General features: G+C 41.8%; 1 long non-coding RNA gene across 1 annotated transcript in view; it reads left to right on the forward strand.

The window, feature by feature from the left end:
* The window catches only part of LOC117872094, a 39738-nt gene extending 21038 nt beyond the window's left edge, over positions 1–18700 (forward strand). Inside the window, exons 3-4 of the long non-coding RNA XR_004644405.1 lie at positions 7358–7437; positions 18582–18700. This is a non-coding gene — a long non-coding RNA (uncharacterized LOC117872094). The remainder of the gene's footprint in view (positions 1–7357; positions 7438–18581) is intronic.
* The last annotated feature ends 1696 nt before the right edge of the window (positions 18701–20396 follow it).

Here is a 20396-nt window from a genome sequence, read left to right on the forward strand (position 1 = left end):
GCATGCAGGAGGACCTCCCCATATTTTGTTTAAAATAATAATTGCCCCTTCTTTGGTGCTGGTCTTAAGTCCTCGTCAAGTCAATATAGGATGCATTTTGTCCCATATGTCAACAATTATCATGCAAAGCATCATACACTGTGGCACAAATGTATGATTTTTACGTTTTGCAGCACGAGTATAACAATGTGGGGTGCTCTCTTATAAAAGCAAACTTTGGCTTGTATTTTTCATACTGTTGTTCTTTATTTCTGTGTAGCATAGGTAATAACCATAAGTGCAGGAGAGCGGGAGAGAGGAATGACCCAAGATGTGAGAAGAATCATGCTTGCACTGTTGAAATGATGTAAACAAAGTCCTAGTATGCAGCATGGGAAAGTGTTTTTGGTATTTGGTTGCGGTGACTCTTAAGGGCTTGGGAGGAATCAATATGGTTCCAGCTAGACTGGCAAAGAAATCTGGTCAGCAATGAATGACTCTTTAGTACTGTATATTGTGACCAGCTGGAGAAACTGTTCAGCTGAAATTCACAAGGTTTGGATGGCTCTCAGTTAAGATTTAAACATTTCCAAGTCTAGTAAAGTTCAAAAAATATAAAATACAGAAAAATCATAAAACATAGACAAAGCAATCAGGAGACTCTGCTATAGAACACACAAACAAAAAGCCTGATCAGAAGGAAGGAAGAAATGTGTGTGTCTTACTTTTGACTGTATATTTTACTGTAGAGACAGAATACCACACAGGCACACTACAAAAATCAAAGCCGAATGATACTACTAGCAAAGTCCTCTAAATTTTAAGAGAGTTTTGCAAGAATTACAAGCCTTGTACACACTGCAATCCTGGCCTAAGTTAAGACTAAAGAGATAATTACCATATAAAGATACAAGTCACAAAAGAACTTCAAGATAACAAAGTGAAGTAGAGTATATAGGATCCCATGACTTCATTACAGTGAAGCAAATGCATTTCTGAATTCAATAACCAAATTCTGTCCATATAGTCACACAACTCAATGGGAGCTGTACATAATTATCTTTGGGCAGAAATTGTCCCATAATGCACAAGAAAATTGTGCTTTTTAAAGCCAGTAATTGTTTCCTATGGTTTCATAGAGCTGTGCCGATTAAGAAGAGCTTCTTATGTTATAACAGAGGGTCACGGAAACCATAGTAAAAGAGAAAAATGCAGGAAGATTATATGTTGTAAGAAGACTCAGAGGCAGTAAAGATGAACATTAAAAGAAAAACTGAATACAAATCTAGAATTTCTAAATTACCGTTGGCCCAAATGTCTGGCTTACCACTGAAATAGTGTAATTATAAAGCTGGCATAAAACAGGCCATGGATCTAGTTACTAATTTCTTACTAGCAATAGCAGCAAAACAGTTTCTGCCAGTAGCGGGTCTCTTGACAAAAACCTTGTGTCTTACACATGATGTGACCTATAGGGAAAACTGTTTTTAATCAGGCAAATCTATAAATGGTATGCAGTTGTGGTTTCTCGTCTCAGATGTCAAAAGGAACTGAGAAGAAAGTGGGGGATGAAATCTTCAGTGTAATTTTTGTTTTTAAAACTTAACTTTGTCTTTAAAAAACCCTTGTATTTCGAATGCAATTTTTGAGTTACCTTTGTTAACTAGTTCAATTACAACCGTAGTATCTCAGAAATATGCATGGAAAGCTTCCCAGTAGGCTTATGTTAGCCCCAATTATGTTTTGAGTCCAAATGAAGGTTTTTTTTCATGGTGGTAAGCCAGTCACTAAGGACTTCATACTCCAAAATACTTAACACTCCAATTCACACCAGCAAAGTACGTAAACACACACTTAACTTTAAGCACATGAATATGATCCCACTGAAGTCACAGGACTATTCTCCAAGTTAAGCATGTGCTTAAGTGCTTTGCTGGATCTGCCCACAGTGCTCAGAACCATGGAGCATCAAGCCCTAAATAATCCTAAACTGAAGGTGTTTGTCATTTTTATTCATGACTACTGCAGTGAATGCACTAGCATCACTGAATTTTCATGTCGGAATCTGGTAATATGTGCCTATTGAGTAGAGCTGGTCAAAAAGTTTCGGTGCAAACTGTTTTGAGATGTCAATTTGGATTTTTGACAAAACTAACTTTTTTGCCGGATGTTCTGGCTTTCAACAGGGAAATTTGCATTTTTGATGAAAAACTGAAAATCCCAAAATTGAAAATTTTTGGCTAAAACCCAAACATTTATTTTTTGGCCAAAAATGTTCAATTTTTTAATGAAAAGTTGACATTTTCCACAGAATAAAACCCCATTCTCCAAGCAGCCCTGCTACTAAACAATGTTCATAACCTAAGGCAGCACGTGATATTCAGATTTTAATTACCAAAACATATTCCTGCTGATATAAAACAACTAGCCTTAACTTTATAGCATTTTCAAATCTTCAATCTCCACTTAAAATTTTAAATGCAGAAAACATGTGCTTTGTTTCTTCATAAATATTCTGTCTATCCTGGGTATATCTAAAGCACATATCACAGTGATATCTAAGGGCTGCTACAGTATTTAAATGTATGTAACATGTGGTTCATAGCCTATCTGAAAGTCATAAAAGGTTGGGTGCAGAAGCAGCTCCCAGGATAGCCAGTTTAGAGCCTTCAGGATGACTGTTGCAATATAAAAATATTATGAAATCTCACTATTAAGTTCTTTTCAATATACAGCGACTATGTATAGTAATGAAGTCCATTGTAAATAGGCATTTTAAAGCACACACCTCGCAGTACTGAGAGTATTTATGGGCTCCCAGATTTCCTGCTAATGGTTTCCTGAGTAAAATCGCTACTTGTCATTGCAAGGGGGAAAAATGGTTGAGAGGGGACACACAAAGCTGGTAGCTAATTATTTTAAAAAACAAACAGAAACCTCCGAATTGAAGGAATACGTGTGTCTGTAAAAAAATTTATTAGCCACAAAGAGGTCAGAGTGACTTGTGCTTATAAAAACAGTTAAAAATACCGTTCTGCTAGTCAGTGGAAAACGATGACCATTCCCTCCACTCAAGAGTGATCAAAGTGGAGAACGTTCTCTCCATAAATGTAGGTGTAACAGTTGTGCAGATTATCTTGCAATGTGGTGTGATTTTCACGAGCAAGTGAAGCATGAAAACATAACTAGGTTGGGACCAAGTATGGTGCGTATGGAACCCCACAATAACCCTTGAACTAGACATAAAAAGGATATACCTAATAGTTAGTTAATTGCTGGGTTGTTATTTTGATTCTCTTTTATATCATTGATCTCTTCTGAATGGCTATAATCCCTTAGGGCAGGGGTTCTTAAACTGGGGGTCAGGATCCCTCAGGGAGTCGCGAGGTTATTACATGGGGGGTTGCGAGCTGTCAGCCTCCACCCTAAACCCCACTTTGCCTCCAGCATTTATAATGGTGTTAAATGTATAAAAAAGTGTTTTTAATTTATAAGGGGGGATCACACTCAGAGGCTTGTTATGTGAAAGGGGTCACCAGTACAAAAATTCGAGGACCACTGCCTTAGAGACACTTTCTGTCATATTTGTTTGTGTTGAGTGGTAATTTACCTTTCAACTAGTCCCACTGGGTAAATTACTACTCAGCATGAGTTTGGGTGCCAATGGACTCAATAGGACTACTTTGCAGAGTAAGGCATAATCTGGCACTGATTGGGTTTCTCCTGCATTGCAATTTCCTCCCTTTTCTCCTTATGAGCTATTTTCTCAAAACTGCAGTTTGTAGAGGGGAGATATGTTTTCACCTCAATTCCCTTCCTATTTTCTAGCCCATGTGTTTAATTCATGTGGTCAGAAAGACTAGAGCTGGTCAAAATATTTCAAGTTAACAACTTTTTCAACAAAAAATTACCTTTTTTCTAAAAAAAAAAAAAATCATGCAAAACTGTTGAATTTTTTTTTCTGTTAAAAATTGTGTACCTTTTTAAACAATATTTTATCAAAATTATTAAAAACATTTTCAATAAAAATGTCCCAAAATGGATCCACTGTAGAAACTTCAATTTTCTTTTTTAAACTTAAACAGATTTTCTAACGAGTGGCACATTAGTGCTTATCGATTTATTTGCTGTTATCTTTGAAATACACCAGTAAAAATAATCAGGCTATAGAAACATTCTCTGTCAAGGCTGGAGAGAGGAGGGAGTTAAGTCCACCAAAAATAATGTTTGTTTCCACAGGCCTCAGCCTTTATAACTTACACTCAATCTTCCTACTCCAATTATTATGTACATAAATTATAAGGTGAGCTAAAATATTTAGCTTTTTTTTTAAGAGCAAGATGCTGGAGTTAGTTCTCTTAGCTTACACTGAAGAATGAATTGTATCAATTATAGCTTTCTACTGGGTCTTGTTATTTTGACTTTTTTGACTCACTTTGCACTCAGATATATAAATTAGCAGCAGTCTATACAATGTACAACTGTATTTGTTCACAAGGAATGCCCTGGTTCTTTTGACTTTTTCCTTTCCACTTCCTAATGGTTTACAAGTAGAAGTATAACTTTTGAAAAATTACCTAACATATACTGTGTTTAATGAGTACATTAAACATACTTTAGCTACAAATCTTATCAGTTGATTACTTAACCTTTGAGGATAGGTTAAATATTTTCTACGGTGCTCAAATAAATATGATATTTGGTTTCAGGAGAAAAAATAATGAAAAGGAAGTTGTTTAAAAACTGAAATCACTGCTTTTCTTTTCACTTATTTTATCTGCATTTTTTTAAAAATGATCAAAGAAAAAATTCGCATAGCACATCTAAAATGTTAAAAGACAAATTGAGAACTAAAATATTCATTCTGCTATATTTTTTCCTGGGGTAAAGGTTGCATACCTTCTGAAATCGAATTTGAGAATTTACCATCTGATGCAACCACAGAAAGTAACCTACAGTAGGAGATGATGAAGGCAAAGTTCCATCCTCCCTTATAACAAATTTAAAAAATGGAAAACAAGATTCATTATTTATCTAGATTTAAATAATAAGACACTTATACAAACACTCTAGTCACCCGGACAAATAACATTGCAACATAATATACCCAGCAGCAGGGAGGGTCTTTCTAGGCAGTCCCCACTGTAGAAAAGAGGCAGGGCCTGGATTAAATGTAGTTGTGAATGAATTATGGATGAGGTGACCATGTCCAGCCCCACCCTCCAATCTGGTTTGCACAAATGCTGCCCTCTGCAGTGGTTGCTTGCTGGCAGAGTGGACCCACACATTCTTGTTCAGGGAATGATGCGGCAAAGCATGCCTCACAGTGCATGATCTCCAGTCTGCCTGGTGGAATCCTGTCCTGGCCAGCAGGATCTCTGTGGCACCTGGCACACAGAGATGTATCCCTGAACCCCATCACCCCAATGGCCAGGGCAGATTTGGCCTTTTACTGTGTACTTCTTTTTTCCCTCTAATAAAGTGTTTCTTATTTGACAGAAGGGCTCCTTCCCCTTTTTTTATTGAGACTACTGATGTTTTGGGTGGTTTTTGACTAGGGTTGCCAACTTTCTACTCGCATAAAACTGAACACCCTTGCCCTACCCCCTGCCCTACCTCTTCTCTGAGGCCCCACCCCACGCTCACTCCATCCCCCCTCCCTCTGTCACTCACTCCCCCACCCTCACTCACTCGCTCATTTTCACCAGGCTGGCCCAGAAGGTTGAGGTGTGGGAGGGGATCAGCGCTCCAGCTGGGGGGTGCAGGCTCTGGGGTGGGGCCAGAAATGAGGAGTTCAGAGTGTGGGAGGGAGCTCCAGGCTGAGGCAGGAGGTTGAGGTGCACAGGATGGGGGCGGTATGGGTCCAGCTGGGGGTGCGGGCTCTGGTGTGGGGCCAGGGATGAGGGATTTGGGGTGCAGAAGGGAGCTCTGTGCTGGGGGGGGTTCAGAGGATGGGAGGGGGATCAGGGCTGGGGCAGGGGGTTGGGGCACAGGAGGGGGTCAGGGGTGCAGGCTCTGGGCAGCGCTTATCTCAAGTGGCCCCCAGAAGTAGCAGCATGTCCCCCCCTCTGGCTCCTATGCAGAGGGATGGCCAGGCAGCTCTGCGCACTGCCCCGTCCACAGGCGCCACCTCTGCAGCTCCCATTAGCCATGATTCCTGGCCAATGGGACCTGCAGAGCCGGTGCTCGGGATGGGGTCAGTGCACGGAGCCCCCTGGCTGCCCCTAAGCCTCAGAGCTGGAGGGGGGACATGCCGCTGCTTCCGGGAGCCACACAGAGCCATGGCAGGCTGGGAGCCTGCCTTAGCCCCGCTGCCCTGCCAACCAGACTTTTAACAGCCTGGTCAGCAGTGCTGACCAAAGCCGGCAGGGTCCCTTTTTGACCAGGCATTCTGGTCGCAAACCAGATGCCTGGCAACCCTATTTTTGACCCTTCTCATAGGAACATGATCAGGGCTGTCCCTACCAATTATGGTGCCCTACGCAGCCCAAGCACCTGCTCCCTCCCCGCCACATGGAGGGTCCAGGCTGCGCTCAAGGCCTCCAGGGCCTTGGAGGCAGGACCTGTGGGGGCCACTTTGGGGGCTCCACAGGCCCAGAGTGGCCCGGGGAATTAGCGGGGGGCCGGGAGCAGGAAGCGGAATGACCCAGTCCCAGCCCGTTCCACTCCCCCTGCTCCAGGCGTGTCGCTCGGGGAAGGGGGCTTGGGAGAAGGGGCAGCGTGGAGGTGGGAAGAGGCAGGGCAAGGGCAGAGGGAGTTGTCCTGGGCCCCATGCCCCCCTAGGAACACACAGGGGGGGCCAGCTGGGGGATGGGGCTGGCTGCTGACGCCGGCGCTGCAGTTTACGAAGCATGCAGCTGCATAGGGCACCTTGAAATTTGGGGCAATTTGGTGCACATTTCCCTTATTCGAAAAGGTCAACATCTCCCATTACTGTCAATGGGCTGCCATTCCCCTACAGTCTATCTGCATGTGGAAGTGAGGATGCCCTTAATAAAGTTGGCTGCCACTCCCCTCTGTTTTCAATTTGATTGAAGCCAGTCTATAGGCAAAATGGCTGCCACTGTATGGTTCATGGGGCTGGACAGGAGATAGGGAGTGTGAGTATGAGGGAGTGTGAGGGGGTAGGGTGAGGTAGGGCGAGGTTCAGGGAAATGTTGCATCTTGCCAAAGGTTAAACCAATTCCATATTGTGTTTGCTATGACACTGCTGCTTCTATGGATGATTGCTATCTGTTTAAAAGTTCTTTAGTATGTATAGTCATAACTCATCACCATAAAAAGGAATATAAATTCTATGTACGAGTGTGAAGCATGATGCATTAATTAGGTCAGTGGTTCTCAAACTATTTACCATCCAGCCCTTCTTTTATCAAAGGAAATAAACTAGGAGGGGAGAGAGTCAAGCCAGTAACAGGAAATGGATGGCAGTTATCTTCTCCTCACTCCTATGATAAGGTAAGTGAAGTCTCCATCTGGGCAGCCAGGCAATGGGGCACATTTTTGTCTGCATCGAAGGCTGACTTTTCAACCTACAATTATCTCACACAAACTTGCAGAGGAGTATAAGGGAGTTAAACAGTCAAAAGACTAAAAGCCACATGATCTTATGGTTTTAAGATCTCATTATTTTGGGGCTTAGTCTCATGATTTTAGGGGAGTGGAGGAAGGGACTGACTTACAATTTTTGGTTGATATCCTGAGTTTGACAATACTGAACTCCCTTCGACCACAGACAAAGGGTGAGTCTCCTCCCTGTTCTGAGGGCCAGCGTAGAGTCTTCAGTGAGCTTTGAGTGGTGACTAGGCCCTAAGCATGGGGGATGGGGGACTATTTCACCCAGAAATAAGAGAAGTGTGCTACTCACTTCATTTTGGCATGCTGTACCTGTTCATTTTGGTATGAGATTATTCCTGGGAATACTTAAAGGGTCAGATCTTTACCCCTGCCCCACCCACTCCTTTATGCCAGGTAAAAGGGCTGGAATGGTGCAAAGGGACTAAAAACCCCAATTTCAGCTGGGGAGGATTGTCCTAGTGCAAACATCGCAGAAGACAGCCAGAAGCCCCCACCGCAAGCCCAAATGTAAGGTGCATACAGAGGCAGGGCTGGAGGGGCATGTCAAGGACAGGGCCACAAAAGGCCACGCTACAAAGAACTTGGGCAACGCTGGACCCAAAGGGCAGCCCAGGGAGGCTGCTGTAACTGAGACTACATCTACATTATAAGTGCTATAGTGGCGTAGCTGCAGCCAAACTGCTGTAGCGTTCTATTGTAGGCACTTCTGACATCAGCAGAAAGGGGTTTTCTGTCACTATAGTTAATCCAGCTCTCCAAGAGGTGGTAGCTAGGTTGACAGAAGAATTCTTCCATTGGCCTACCTGCATCCGCACTGGGTGTTAATTCAACCTAACCATAGCACTCAGGGCTTGAAATTCTTTACAGGCTTGAACACCATAGCTAGGTCTATCTAATTTTTGAGTGTAGACCAGGCCTCAGACTAGACCAGAGGACTATTATATAAAGAGCTCTCCAGTCCTTAGCTCTCTCTGGGCTGTGAATTCTGTACCATGTCTCAGAGGCATCACACAGAATCTTGCCCAAAGGGTCCAAGACATTCAGGGATAAATTTTAATCTCAGCTCCCATTTAGGCACCAAAATAAGTGATCGGGTTTTCAAAAGAGCCAGGTGCATGTTGGGTACCAGATCCATTTGAAAAGCTGTGATAAAAAGGTCACAACAGTAGCTGCTGTGTGGCTGGCCACTTCTGAAATCCAGCTCTTATTTAGGTCTTTAAATGGGAGCTGACCTCCCAAACAACAGAGTAAAAGAGGCAGTTAGAGATAAAGACTTTTAAAAATTGGAAATCAAATCCTACTGAGGAAATGAGAAAGACACAAACTCCAGCAAGTCAAACGTAAAAGTATAATTAGGCAGGCCAAAGAAAGAATTTAAAGAGCAACTAGCAAAAGACACAAAAATTAAACAGCAAAAAATTGTAAGTACATCAGAAGCAGGGAAAACCAGCCAAACAATCAGGGAAGCCATTGGGGTGCTAAGGGAGCATTCAAGGAATACAAGGCTAAATGAATTCTTTGCATCGGTCCTCACTGCAGAGGAAGTGAGGGAGATTCCCACAACTGAGCCATTCTTTTTAGGTAACAAATCCAAGGAACTGTCCCAGACTGATGTGTCAATAGAGGAGGTTTTTGAACAAATTGATAAATTAAACAGTAATATGTCACAGTTAGTATTTACCCATGTGTTCTGAAGGAACTCAAATATGAAATTGCAGAATTACTATGTACTATGAGAAGTAACCTATCTCTTAAAGCAGCCTCTATCTAGATGACTGACAGATAGTAATGCCGATTTTTAAAAAAAGGCTCCAGAGGCAATCCTGACAATTACAGGCTGGTAAGCCTGACTTTGATACCAGGCAAATTGCTTTAAACTATAACAAAGAAGAGAATTATCAGACACATAGATGAACACAATATGTTGGGGAGGAGTCAAGATGGCTTCTGTGAAAGGGAAATCATGCCTCACTAATATATTAAAATTCCATGAGGGGGTCAACAAACATGTGGACAAAGGTGATCCAGTGGTGATATCCAGTGATATAGTGTACCTGGACTTTCAGAAAACCTTTGAGTCTTAAGCAAAGTAAGCAGTCATGGGATAAGGAAGGCCCTCTCATGGATCAGTAACTGGATAAAAGATAGGGGAAAAAAGGGTAGGAATAAATGGTCAGTGTTCAGAAAGCAGAGAGGTAAATAGTGGGGCCCTCCAAGGATATGTACTGGGACCTGTGCTGTTCAAAATATTCATAAATGATCCCAAAAAAGGATAACAATGAGGACAACGTTTGCAGATGATACAATATTACTCAAGATAGTTATGTCTAAAGCTGACTTCAAGAGTTACAAAGGGCTCTCTCAAAACTGGGTGACCGGGTAAGAAAATAGCAGATGAAATTCAATATTGATAAATGCAAAGTAATGCACACTGGAAAACAGAATCCCAGCTATACATATAAAATGATGGGATCTAAACTAGCTGTTACTACTCAAGAAAGATCATGGAGTCATTGTGAATAGTTTTCTGAAAACATCTGCTCAATGTGCAGCGGCAATCAAAAAAACTAACGATGTTAGGAACCATTAGAAAAGGGATAGATAATAAGGCAGAAAATATCATAATGCCACTCTATAAATCCATGGTATGCCCACACCTTGAATATTTTGTTCAATTCTGGTCATTCCATCTCAAAAAAGATATATTAGACTAGGACAAAATACAGAAAAAGGCAACAAATATGGTTAGAGGTATAGGACAGCTTCCATATAAGAAGAGATTAAAAAGACTAGGATTGTTCAAACTTAGAAAAGAGGTGACTAAGGGGGAGATATGTAGAAATCTATAAAAGTCATGAATGGAGAAAGTGAATAAGGAAGTGAAATGTTCTTTACCCCTTTACATAACAGAAAAACCAGGGGTCACCCAATGAAATTAACAGGCAGCAGATTTAAAACAAACAAAAGGAAGTACTTCCTCATAACGCACCATTAACCTGTGGAATTTGTTGACAGGAGAAGTTGTGAAGGCTAAAAGTATAACTGGGTTCAAAAAAGAATTAGATAAGTTCATGGAGGGTAGGTCCATCAATGTCTATTAGCCAAGATGGTCAGGGATGCAACTCCATGCTCTGGATGTCCCTAAACCTCTGACTGTCAGAAGCTGGGACTGGATGACAGGGGATTGATCATTCAATAAATTGCCCTGTTCTGTTCATTCCCTTTGAAGCATGTGGCTCTGGCCACTGTTGGAAGACAGGATACTAGGCTAGATGGACAATTAGTCTGAGTAGTATGGCCATTCTTATGAGATATTTTGAAAATCTGGCCTTTATTTGAAATATTTAAGAGTATTTGACACATGCCAGCACAGCATAGAGGATTCTTAAAGTATTTCCAGAGGTCTGTAAATACAATTGTATGGAAGCTATTCCATATATTATCTCATAACATAACAACTGCAAACAACTACTAAAGTACTTTTCTTTCAGAATTAAATTTAAATGAATGTTTAAGTATTAATAATCTCGATTCAATTCTAAAATGTCACATGGGCAGAAACAGAGCTCTTTTCTGCAAGACAAAATAGGCACAGCACATGAATGATCAATGAGCAGGGGCTAGTAGATACAACTGTTTGGAAAGCAGCATTGGCATTCTGTGGGAAATTCCAACTTTTTGATACATGTTCTTGTTCTGAACTGGAACAAAAAGTTGAAATGTCAAAATTTCTCAGAATAGAAATTTTGAAAAAAAATTATTTGGAACCATTAAAATGTTGTAATAATGTAAAATCCTTTCATTGTGATTATATAGAAACAATATTATATATCATCATAATATTAAGATTATTATAACATACAAGTCAAAGTGAAATAAAATGATAAAGTTGAAACAAAACATTTTTACGCTATCAAAATGAAATATATTTATATCAAAAAGACAAGAAAGCTGAAATGACTCATTTTGACACTTTTGTTTTGAAAATTTCTACAAAACCTTGCAAAACATTTAAATTTTGACAAAACTGCAGTTTCCAACAGAAAACTGTTCTGTGAAAAATGTTTTGAACAGCCCTACTGGCAGGTTTTCCCTCCACCAGAGAGGTGGGGCCTCTTCACACCAACCAACTCCAAGAGAGGTTCATGGAGCACTGCCTTCCCCAGGACAGTGGATGTGTCAGTCCAGCATGCTCTCAATTGGAATCCGGAAAGAACTGTATCAGAGTCTGATTCACAGAGGTGCTAAGCACTTGCAGCTCTCCTTGACTCCAATGTTCTGGGTGCTGAGCACTTTTTGAAAATTAGTGCCTATGTGGATTCATGCATTTTTGCAAATGACCAAGTGTGAAAAGATTCCATTTACATGGAGCAACCATATGGACCGTGGCGGCTTCATCCGGAAACTATTCTTAGATCTATATTGCAAGTAGAAGTTGTTCTTGGGATAATTATTACTTTCTTGCCTGCTCTGTACTTGCGTGTGACTGGGTGATGCCAGAAGATGGAAATGAAAAAATCTCCTCTCTTCCCCCAGCATTTTTTTTTTCATATTTATTTTTACTTAGCACTCATAGCTCTCACTCCTGGAATCAGCAGCCACATATATCAATGTCACGTTCTGGGTTGCAATCCAGACAAGTGAGGAGTTATGTCACCACCCATCCCTCAACCTTGGGTACTTCAGAATGCTTTGCTGTTGTAGCTCCCAAACAGGGGCTGCACATAGCCTACCAGCATGCAGGTCAGACCCTGAATGTCCGTGTATAGCTGCAGCCCTGGTCCAGCAGCTCTCACCCCAGCAGCCTGCAATAACACACCAGTCAAACACTGGCTTCCACCAGCCTTGGTTACTACTTGCAGAGTGACCCCAACATAATCTCAGTCCTGAATTTTCCCCCAAAATGTGTGTTCTGCATTGTCCAGCCCTCTCCTGGACAGTTCAAATATTCAAGGTTCATCGCCCCTGTAAAGGGTCAATATTCAACAGTTTGCTGCTTTAACTGGAGTTACCAAACTCTTCACTTTAAACACAGCACTGGGTTGGTTTCAATTAAAAAATATAACAAAATAAAAGAAGATAGGACTTTTCATGAACTCAAGTATACGAAATAAAGTTAGAAATGGTTATAAGCAAATAAAAGTGAAAACACACATCTAGAAGTTTAAAACTTTATCTACCAAGTTTTGGTTCAAGGCTTTTTTTAAGATGGCCTTTCTCATCCACAGTCTCCCAGCAAGATGGTGATTGACACTTTCCTTGGTCAGGATCTCTTCCAGAAGCCCAAAGGCACTGGTGCCTTTGTCTTCTTAGGTGAAAGTGAAATCTTGGGGTTCTTTGCCCCTTTCTATTATAGTCCAGTGAACCTTTGAAGTGGATTCTTCTGAGGGTTACCTTTCAAAGTAAAGTTTATTCAAGCAGCAAAGAAAGCAATATGGAATCTGGTGATGAAAGAGGCTTCATGCTCTTTCTTCCCTCACTTGTGTTTTCTGAAATGTAAATTTGCTTTGTCTCCTGCCATTTCCTCCTCCTATTGTTGATGACTTTTTTTGCTATTTATATGTAAATTCAGGTAAACACATATTCCTTTGTTTAGGATAGACCTGTTTAATAAATTTGCCTAAGCAGGGCTGTGTAGTTTTGAACATATGCTAATAACATCATACATGAGGATTTCATAACTTTACACATAATACTGCTTCATATATTTCACCATGATATTACTGACCAGAGAGTTATGGGTTTTCAAATGATACCTCACAAAGCATATTTTGTACAAAGATTATTACAATACAGCATCAGGTGTGAATACAGGAGTGCTTTCGGTCACAATCAGACCTGCATTTATGTTCCTTTAGTTATAGAACAACATTAATCCCTTCAGCCACGCAGCAGATATCCATCATTCCAAAATCTGTCTCCAGCAAGATTTCTCCTGACTCCACCTACAACACTAACTTTAATTTGTCTCAATTATTCATTTGGCATGAAAATCAGACATGGATGAAATGACAAAACCAGAGAGACACAGAGCCCCATGAATGAGAGCATGTGATAGGCTGGGCCTTTTTCTGAGAGTCACATTGGGGCAGCTTCAGAGTCTATTCGCCTTCCGGAGTCCTTTCCCCACTTGGGAACCTTATTCCATCCTCTCCGGTTCTCAGGTGTGTGGTGGGGAGTGGGGCGGTCTTCTGCTTAAGGAAACATTCACTCTCTGAGTCTCTTATAAAAGTGTAGTTTGTTTATGGAGAGTCCAGCACAGGTGGAACCTGGGTCAAGGTTTATCTTCTTTAACCCCTGTCCCACAGTGATCATTTTGTCCCAGGTCTATTAAGTCCTTGTGGGTGGTGGAGGCTCTTCAACTCAGCTGTTTCTCTCTCAGCAACTCTGTAGCAAGTCAGCTACTTCGGAGGCACAGCAGCCTTCCTCCTGGTTGCGACAAACTCTCCTTTTTGAGCTTGGCCCTCCCGCTGGTTATTTAGTACTGGTTTAACCCAGAGGAGCTCATTAGTCTTCTCCTGATTGTGATGGGGGCATGCCCCGTCCCAGGGTGTAATCACAACACGGTTTGTCACATGCCACAGTAGGGCAACAATCATCTAATGTTTTATGCCCAGATAAATGGCACTGACAATTAAATAAAATACTTAACCATAAAATGTAGGGAAGGTTGAGGACATTTTCACGCAATGACATGATGTTAATGCCTAATCTCGTGTTTGTGAGTCAATGCTCTCAGTCAGGTCCCAGGGACCAGCTCAAAAAACATCATGTAACTGACATCCTGGCCCTTTCATCAGAAAGCTCACAAACTATATGAACATGGACAATGAACAGCCATCTCACTGAAACAGGTCAGAATGGAGGCACCTGAATGAACATTTGATGCTACCACTGCCCATGCTATTGTATCTATTCTGTAGATATGCAGACAGCATCATTTTCTAGTCATGTCCTAGCATGAGACCACAAACTCACAGACAACATTAAACAAGTCGTGTGACATTCCAAAACAAAAAACATGTAAGGTGGGTGCTGAGCATCAGGCAGTATAGGGACATGAATGACACTGGGGAAATTTCACACAGTTCGGCATCAATAACAGTCTGAACATGGAGGGCATCTGGTGCAGTCACAAATATGTGCAAGAATTCAGGAGTAAAGGAAAACAAATTCATACAAATTGGGTAGTTGGACCATGTTAAATTCCATCATCACCAGACCACATTACTGCAAGAGACTGTAAATTATGAGTAATTCCAGTGAAATCAGTGGAATTAATCTGGAATTATATCAACACAACTAAAAGGAGACTATGACCTGTATCTTATAAAGGTGAAGATACTGATCAATAACCAAAGTAATTGTGACCAAAAGTGAAAATCAAGCTATGAAGAAACAAGATCCAAAAATCAAAAGCAGTGTATAATCAACCATATATAAGCATAACGAGGAAGAGATAGTCAGAAAGGAATTTTTCCTCATATTCTCAAATAGACTGAAACCATACGCAATTGCAGAAACTCTTTTTTTTTCTTTAAATTGATCCAAAGCACAAGAAAGTAGCATGGCAATACACAAACAGAGAAAGTGAATGGAAGAATCTTGGATTTTACACTGGGAAGGAAGTGATGGGAAAACGAAAAAGACATTGACATCCCGAAAGAAAAAGAAGGATGACGAGGTCAAGGAGTCTCTTAAACAGAAACATGAGCAGAAGAAAATGAAGAGATGCACAAGAATAGATTAAGGGAAATTGTATAAATAAATAGCTGAATGGCAAAAACAAAAGGAATTGACAGCAATGTGAGCAAAGCCTTACTCTAGAGAGAGTTCTTTCATAATTAAAGATAAGAATAGGAAGCAAAACAACATGACAGAAGAGATTAAAAATCAGCAAGTTGGGATGAATACACACCACTGTTTCAGACAGCACTCCCATGCCTCACATACACCAGTTCATTTATAAGATAGACAGCAATGAGGTGACTTAAAAAGTAGCTAAGATATCTATTAATAGTGGACGTAGCTATTAGCAGTGGATGTCATCTCAGGTCAGATGCTGAAAACAAGAGACTACAGTCTAGTGACATGGTCTTATTAATTTTGCTTAACTCATGCACGTTAACTTCATCTACACAGATGGACTTATGTTCTTCCACTACTCTGGGCAGACATGTAGAATCATCAAGTAACAGGTTTATATCCTTTTTAAGCAAGGTATCTTTTATTTTAGGTTATATTAATATAATGATGTCCATTTAGAACAACAATATTTTTTTAAAACCTGCACACCAAGAGCAGAAAGAGGCTGCTGTTCTAACAGTGCATCTCAGAGACAGCATGTTACACCAGTGGTCGGTAGTTTGCACTCACTCATTGGGTGCAGGGCAAGATATTAGCCTAAAACCTGGGCTCCTGGCTACCTTAGAGACTATCTCCTCGTGGGATTTTTCACCTCACTGTAGACAAGTCGAAGGGGACATCCCATACTTGGTTGCGACAGATGTTATGGCTCGCATGCAAGCTGATGTAGCTATCTGTCTGAATTTGGAGATAATACATGCTGTCTGGTGATATATTTTACTATTGCTCTGCTCTTTGGTCAGAGCTCTCTAGCTGACCTCTACTCATTAACTTACACACACACACACACACTGGTCACATTATGGGGGTTCTAGTGACTCCCCTAGTCTGCATTTCTGTATCCAGAGTGATCAAAACAAAAATTTACTCATGAATTGTTAAAAAGCCACTTCTGTATCTAGTATGACTAAAATGGGCATATTCAAAAGAAAATATACAATTTTCATTTTTCTTTACAAAGGAGATTCATAAAGGGAATTTCTCCAATAAACCCTGGCAATTAATTTGAAATGGGGCCTAGGACAGATAAACTTCAGAAGGCATATCTCACATTTTCCATAATCTCTCACTGATAATTGTAAAAACAGACCAAGATAAATTGGGCAGGCACCTAATAATTCCCATAGTACTTCTGAGCGTGTCATAGTTATTCTTCTATAGAGATATAGCTGCATATCCTCCTAATCAGCTTGAGCTTTGCTTGTTCTTACATTTACCCAGGTCAGAGCTATTAGTTCTTCTCATATCATTATTTGAAGTAGCTGCAATTCTTTTTTAGACTAAGATATGTACAGATCATCCTCTGCTCTCCTGTCAAATTTCCCCAGCGCTTCCAAAGAACTACACATACAATTAAGAACTCCAGATTTCTGACATGCAAAGGATCCCTCCCCATTCCAGGGAGGAAAGGTCACATTTTTTTCTGTTGTGTAACCAAAAGTTATAGATCTGTTCATTCCTGAGGAACTGACATACAAATAGATTAAGCTGCCAGAACTAACTTCCCCCTAATTATTCTATTGCCATATCTCACTGGTCCTGGCCCTCAGAGGTTACTTTATTATTTGTTTCTACTAGCATTCTGTGACAGGGCCTGTCTCTGTGGTACTCCTTGTGGTGCAGTGTGGCACTGCTTATCTTGTCTCAGGGCCTCCAGTGGCCAATCCCCACCTCTGTCCAGTGCGCTAGTGCTTCAGCTCTCCAGCTAAGACATGTATCGATCCCACCCTTTCCAAGATATTCAAGTCCAAAAGTAAAAGAAAGCTAAGAACTCAAAACAGAGTCCTCCAATATGTCTTCAGTGAGACCCCGCCCTTCTGCTAAGGGCCTGTCCTCAAATAGCCGTTTCTTTGGTTGGTCTCCCTGCACCCGAGCATCCTATGCACCAGGAGATTAGTCCAGCCAGCAAGCTGTCTTCGAGTTTTGGCTATAACCAGGTATCTCTCACAGAGAGAAGCAGAGCTCTCCTCTCCTTCCCAGTCAGTCCTGAACTGTGCTAGGCCTTCTCCTTTTAACTCCCCTCTCCACACTTGACATCTGCTACAGCTGTAGCAGGGTGGGGCTAATTGGGGTCAAAGGCCCTCATTAACCTTCTCCTTGCCAGTGTAGGGCCTATCTGCCCAATCACACACCCACAATACACAGCACTGTACAGATGCCCCCAACAAAATAGGCACGGACCCTGCCCCAAAACTTACAGTCATGGGGTAATCTATCCAGCCAAATCACACACAATGAATAATTGCCTAGTTGTTCAAAGATAAGGACACCCAGGTCCTTGGCAATAATGCTGAGTCACCTGATGCTTCACCTTCTAAGCCTGGAGTGCACAAGAGGGAAAGAAAGTTGCATCTAATTTTCTTCAGGACAACATTTTGATTAGAAGAATTTCCTGGGTGAGAGAAGCCATTTTATCATACATTCAGCAAGAATCATTTGTATTTAAAATCAAAGGTCCTGGTTCTCCTTTCAGTTAGAACAAATTTACAATAGTGAGACAGGGGAATCACACCCCAAATTTAAAATTAAAAGGAGCATTCTTATCAGCTTCCTACACTGCAGTCACCAGAGCATAAAAATGTGATATTTAGGCCACCGCCTTTATTGTGAGTACATTTCAGAAGCTGCCGGCCTTTTTCCATCCTCCTATAAAATCTATCAGGAAAAAGTGCTATTTGACACTCATGGAAGAAATTTTCCCCGGTGATCCAGTGTTGGGCAGCGACAGGGGTGTAGTCAGATATTTCCTATGTATGCTTCAGTTACAATTTTTAATTTCCTAGAGGCAATGTACACGTTTCCCTCATGCCCAAGTTGCCTGCATGGCCGTGTGATGGGCTGCTGCCATGCCACCAACCAGCCACTGATCTTTTTTGAAACCAAATATGTACTTTTAATGAATATTAAACTAGCGATGCCGTTTATCCACATGCCAGACATGGATCATACAGCTTATCCATGCTCCCTTTTGTTGACATTAGCCTGACTTGGGTTGACCATATTCTCAAGAACTGCTCAGATTCATCTTAACCAAGACTGGCATGCAAGCAAATCACACTTTATTCACTATAACGCCTTGGGATCTCAGCTCTCTGAAATAGTAACTTTTTAATGTTTTCCCTAGGTTTCCTATAAGTTTTCCTATTCTAACATTACAGAAACAACTGTATGAAAGCAGGCAAGTTCCGGAATCTTCCACAACCACTGGAACCTTCAGCAACCACAGTAACTATCTATCTAGGTGATTATATGACCTCATCAACACAGCATGTGCCTGACCAAGAGCCTCAAGATTGTAGAGTCTTTCCACTGACTTCACTAGGCTTTGGATCTGAGTAGTGTACAATATTAGTGATTGTATCCTCAATACTCCAGAGAAGTAAAAAGCATTATTAAGTTTACACAATAAGCACCTTTATACCAGTATATTGCATCCACACTAGGGACTTGTACTACTTTAATTATATCTGGTTCTAAACTATATAGGTATAGTGGTACAAAAATTGTTTGTAGACAAGCTCTTAAGCTGTAATGTTTTTGAGGCAGAGACTGTGTCTTCCTATACCTCTGAACAGTGCCTGTGTCTGTGGGTGCTACCATAATACAGACAAGTAAAAATGGTAATAGTCAGTGGTCCCTTCCATTCTCTCACCCTTTTGGGAGGCTGGGAAGCTCTTTGATTCTTGGGTGGGAGGTGAATAAAGAAAGTAGAATTGGCACTAGGACCTCTCTTCCTCTGTCTCCCTTCCTTCACCCTCCACTAGCCTCTCACAAAAGACTCTGCTGACACCTCTTTCTGCCCTGGCTCCCAGAATGGCTCTCTTCCACTGTAGCCAATAAAATGACTTTTGGCTCCAAAGACATGGTGGGTGAGGTAATAGCTTTGATTGGACCAACTGCTGTTGGTAAGAGAGACAATCTTTTGAGCTACATAGAGCTCTTCTTCAGGTCTGGGAAACTTACTCAGTGTGTCACAGCTAAATACAAGTTTAACTACTTATGCTAAACAAACAATATGCTCCACCTTGTGACACTAGCTGTGACACTTTGAGTTGGTCCAATCATAGATATTACCTCACCCACCTTGTCTCTCTAATATCCTGGGACTGATACAGCTACAACAGACTGGCCTCCAGACAATGGGTGGCACATAATGGAAGCTAGGGGAGGCTAAGCCTCCCCAAACCTCCACTAATGCTCCCTGCCACAGCACCAGGGCTGGACAACGGTGGGGTTCAGAGCTCCTCTGGCTGACTGGGTCTCGGGGCTCCTTTTAGGCTGCTCTGGGAGCCAGTGAGCCAGCCCAGGGTTTGGGGCCGCTCCGGCGGGCCAGCCAGCGAGAGCAGTGGAGGGGAGGAGGGGAGAGTGGGGGCGGGGCCTCAGGCGAAAGAGGTAGGGCATGAGGTCTAGTCTCCCTGAACTGGGGGTGCATGCGCCACCCATGCTCCAGCCCCAGCGTCTTTGTCATTTTTTGTCAGAGTGGCTCTCCGTTTCCATTCAGGTGGATCTCTTCTCCAGCTCCTGCAGCTCTTTTTTGGGTGGGGAGAAAGGAGGCTAGGGGCCAAATTTGAAAATGCACAGATGCAACTTCACAGCCAAGAAATACAAGATTCTCTCACCCTATGGATAACAACATAGTTAGCAATGCAATCCATTCATTGTCATAGAAGTGTGGGACGATGCTGTCTCGGGTTTCCCTTGGGGTGCCACCTGGAACTGGGGTACCACTGAGCCCCTGACCCACCAGCCTGGGCTCCCTCTCAAACTGTACTGCTGTGACAAGCTGCACAGCCTTCCAGCAGGCATTTTCACCAGCATACATTCAGATAGGGATATACCCAGCTACAGTTACACGCAGGCTCTCTGACCAGCCCCTGCATAGGAAGGCTACAGCTAAGGCAACTCCCAGCTCCCCAGACACGCACCTCCCTCTGGAGAATAAACCCCAAATTATACCATCTTGCGCTGCACAG

The sequence above is a fragment of the Trachemys scripta genome, chromosome 2, assembly GCF_013100865.1.
Source record: "Trachemys scripta elegans isolate TJP31775 chromosome 2, CAS_Tse_1.0, whole genome shotgun sequence".
NCBI classification, from domain to species: Eukaryota; Metazoa; Chordata; order Testudines; family Emydidae; genus Trachemys; species Trachemys scripta.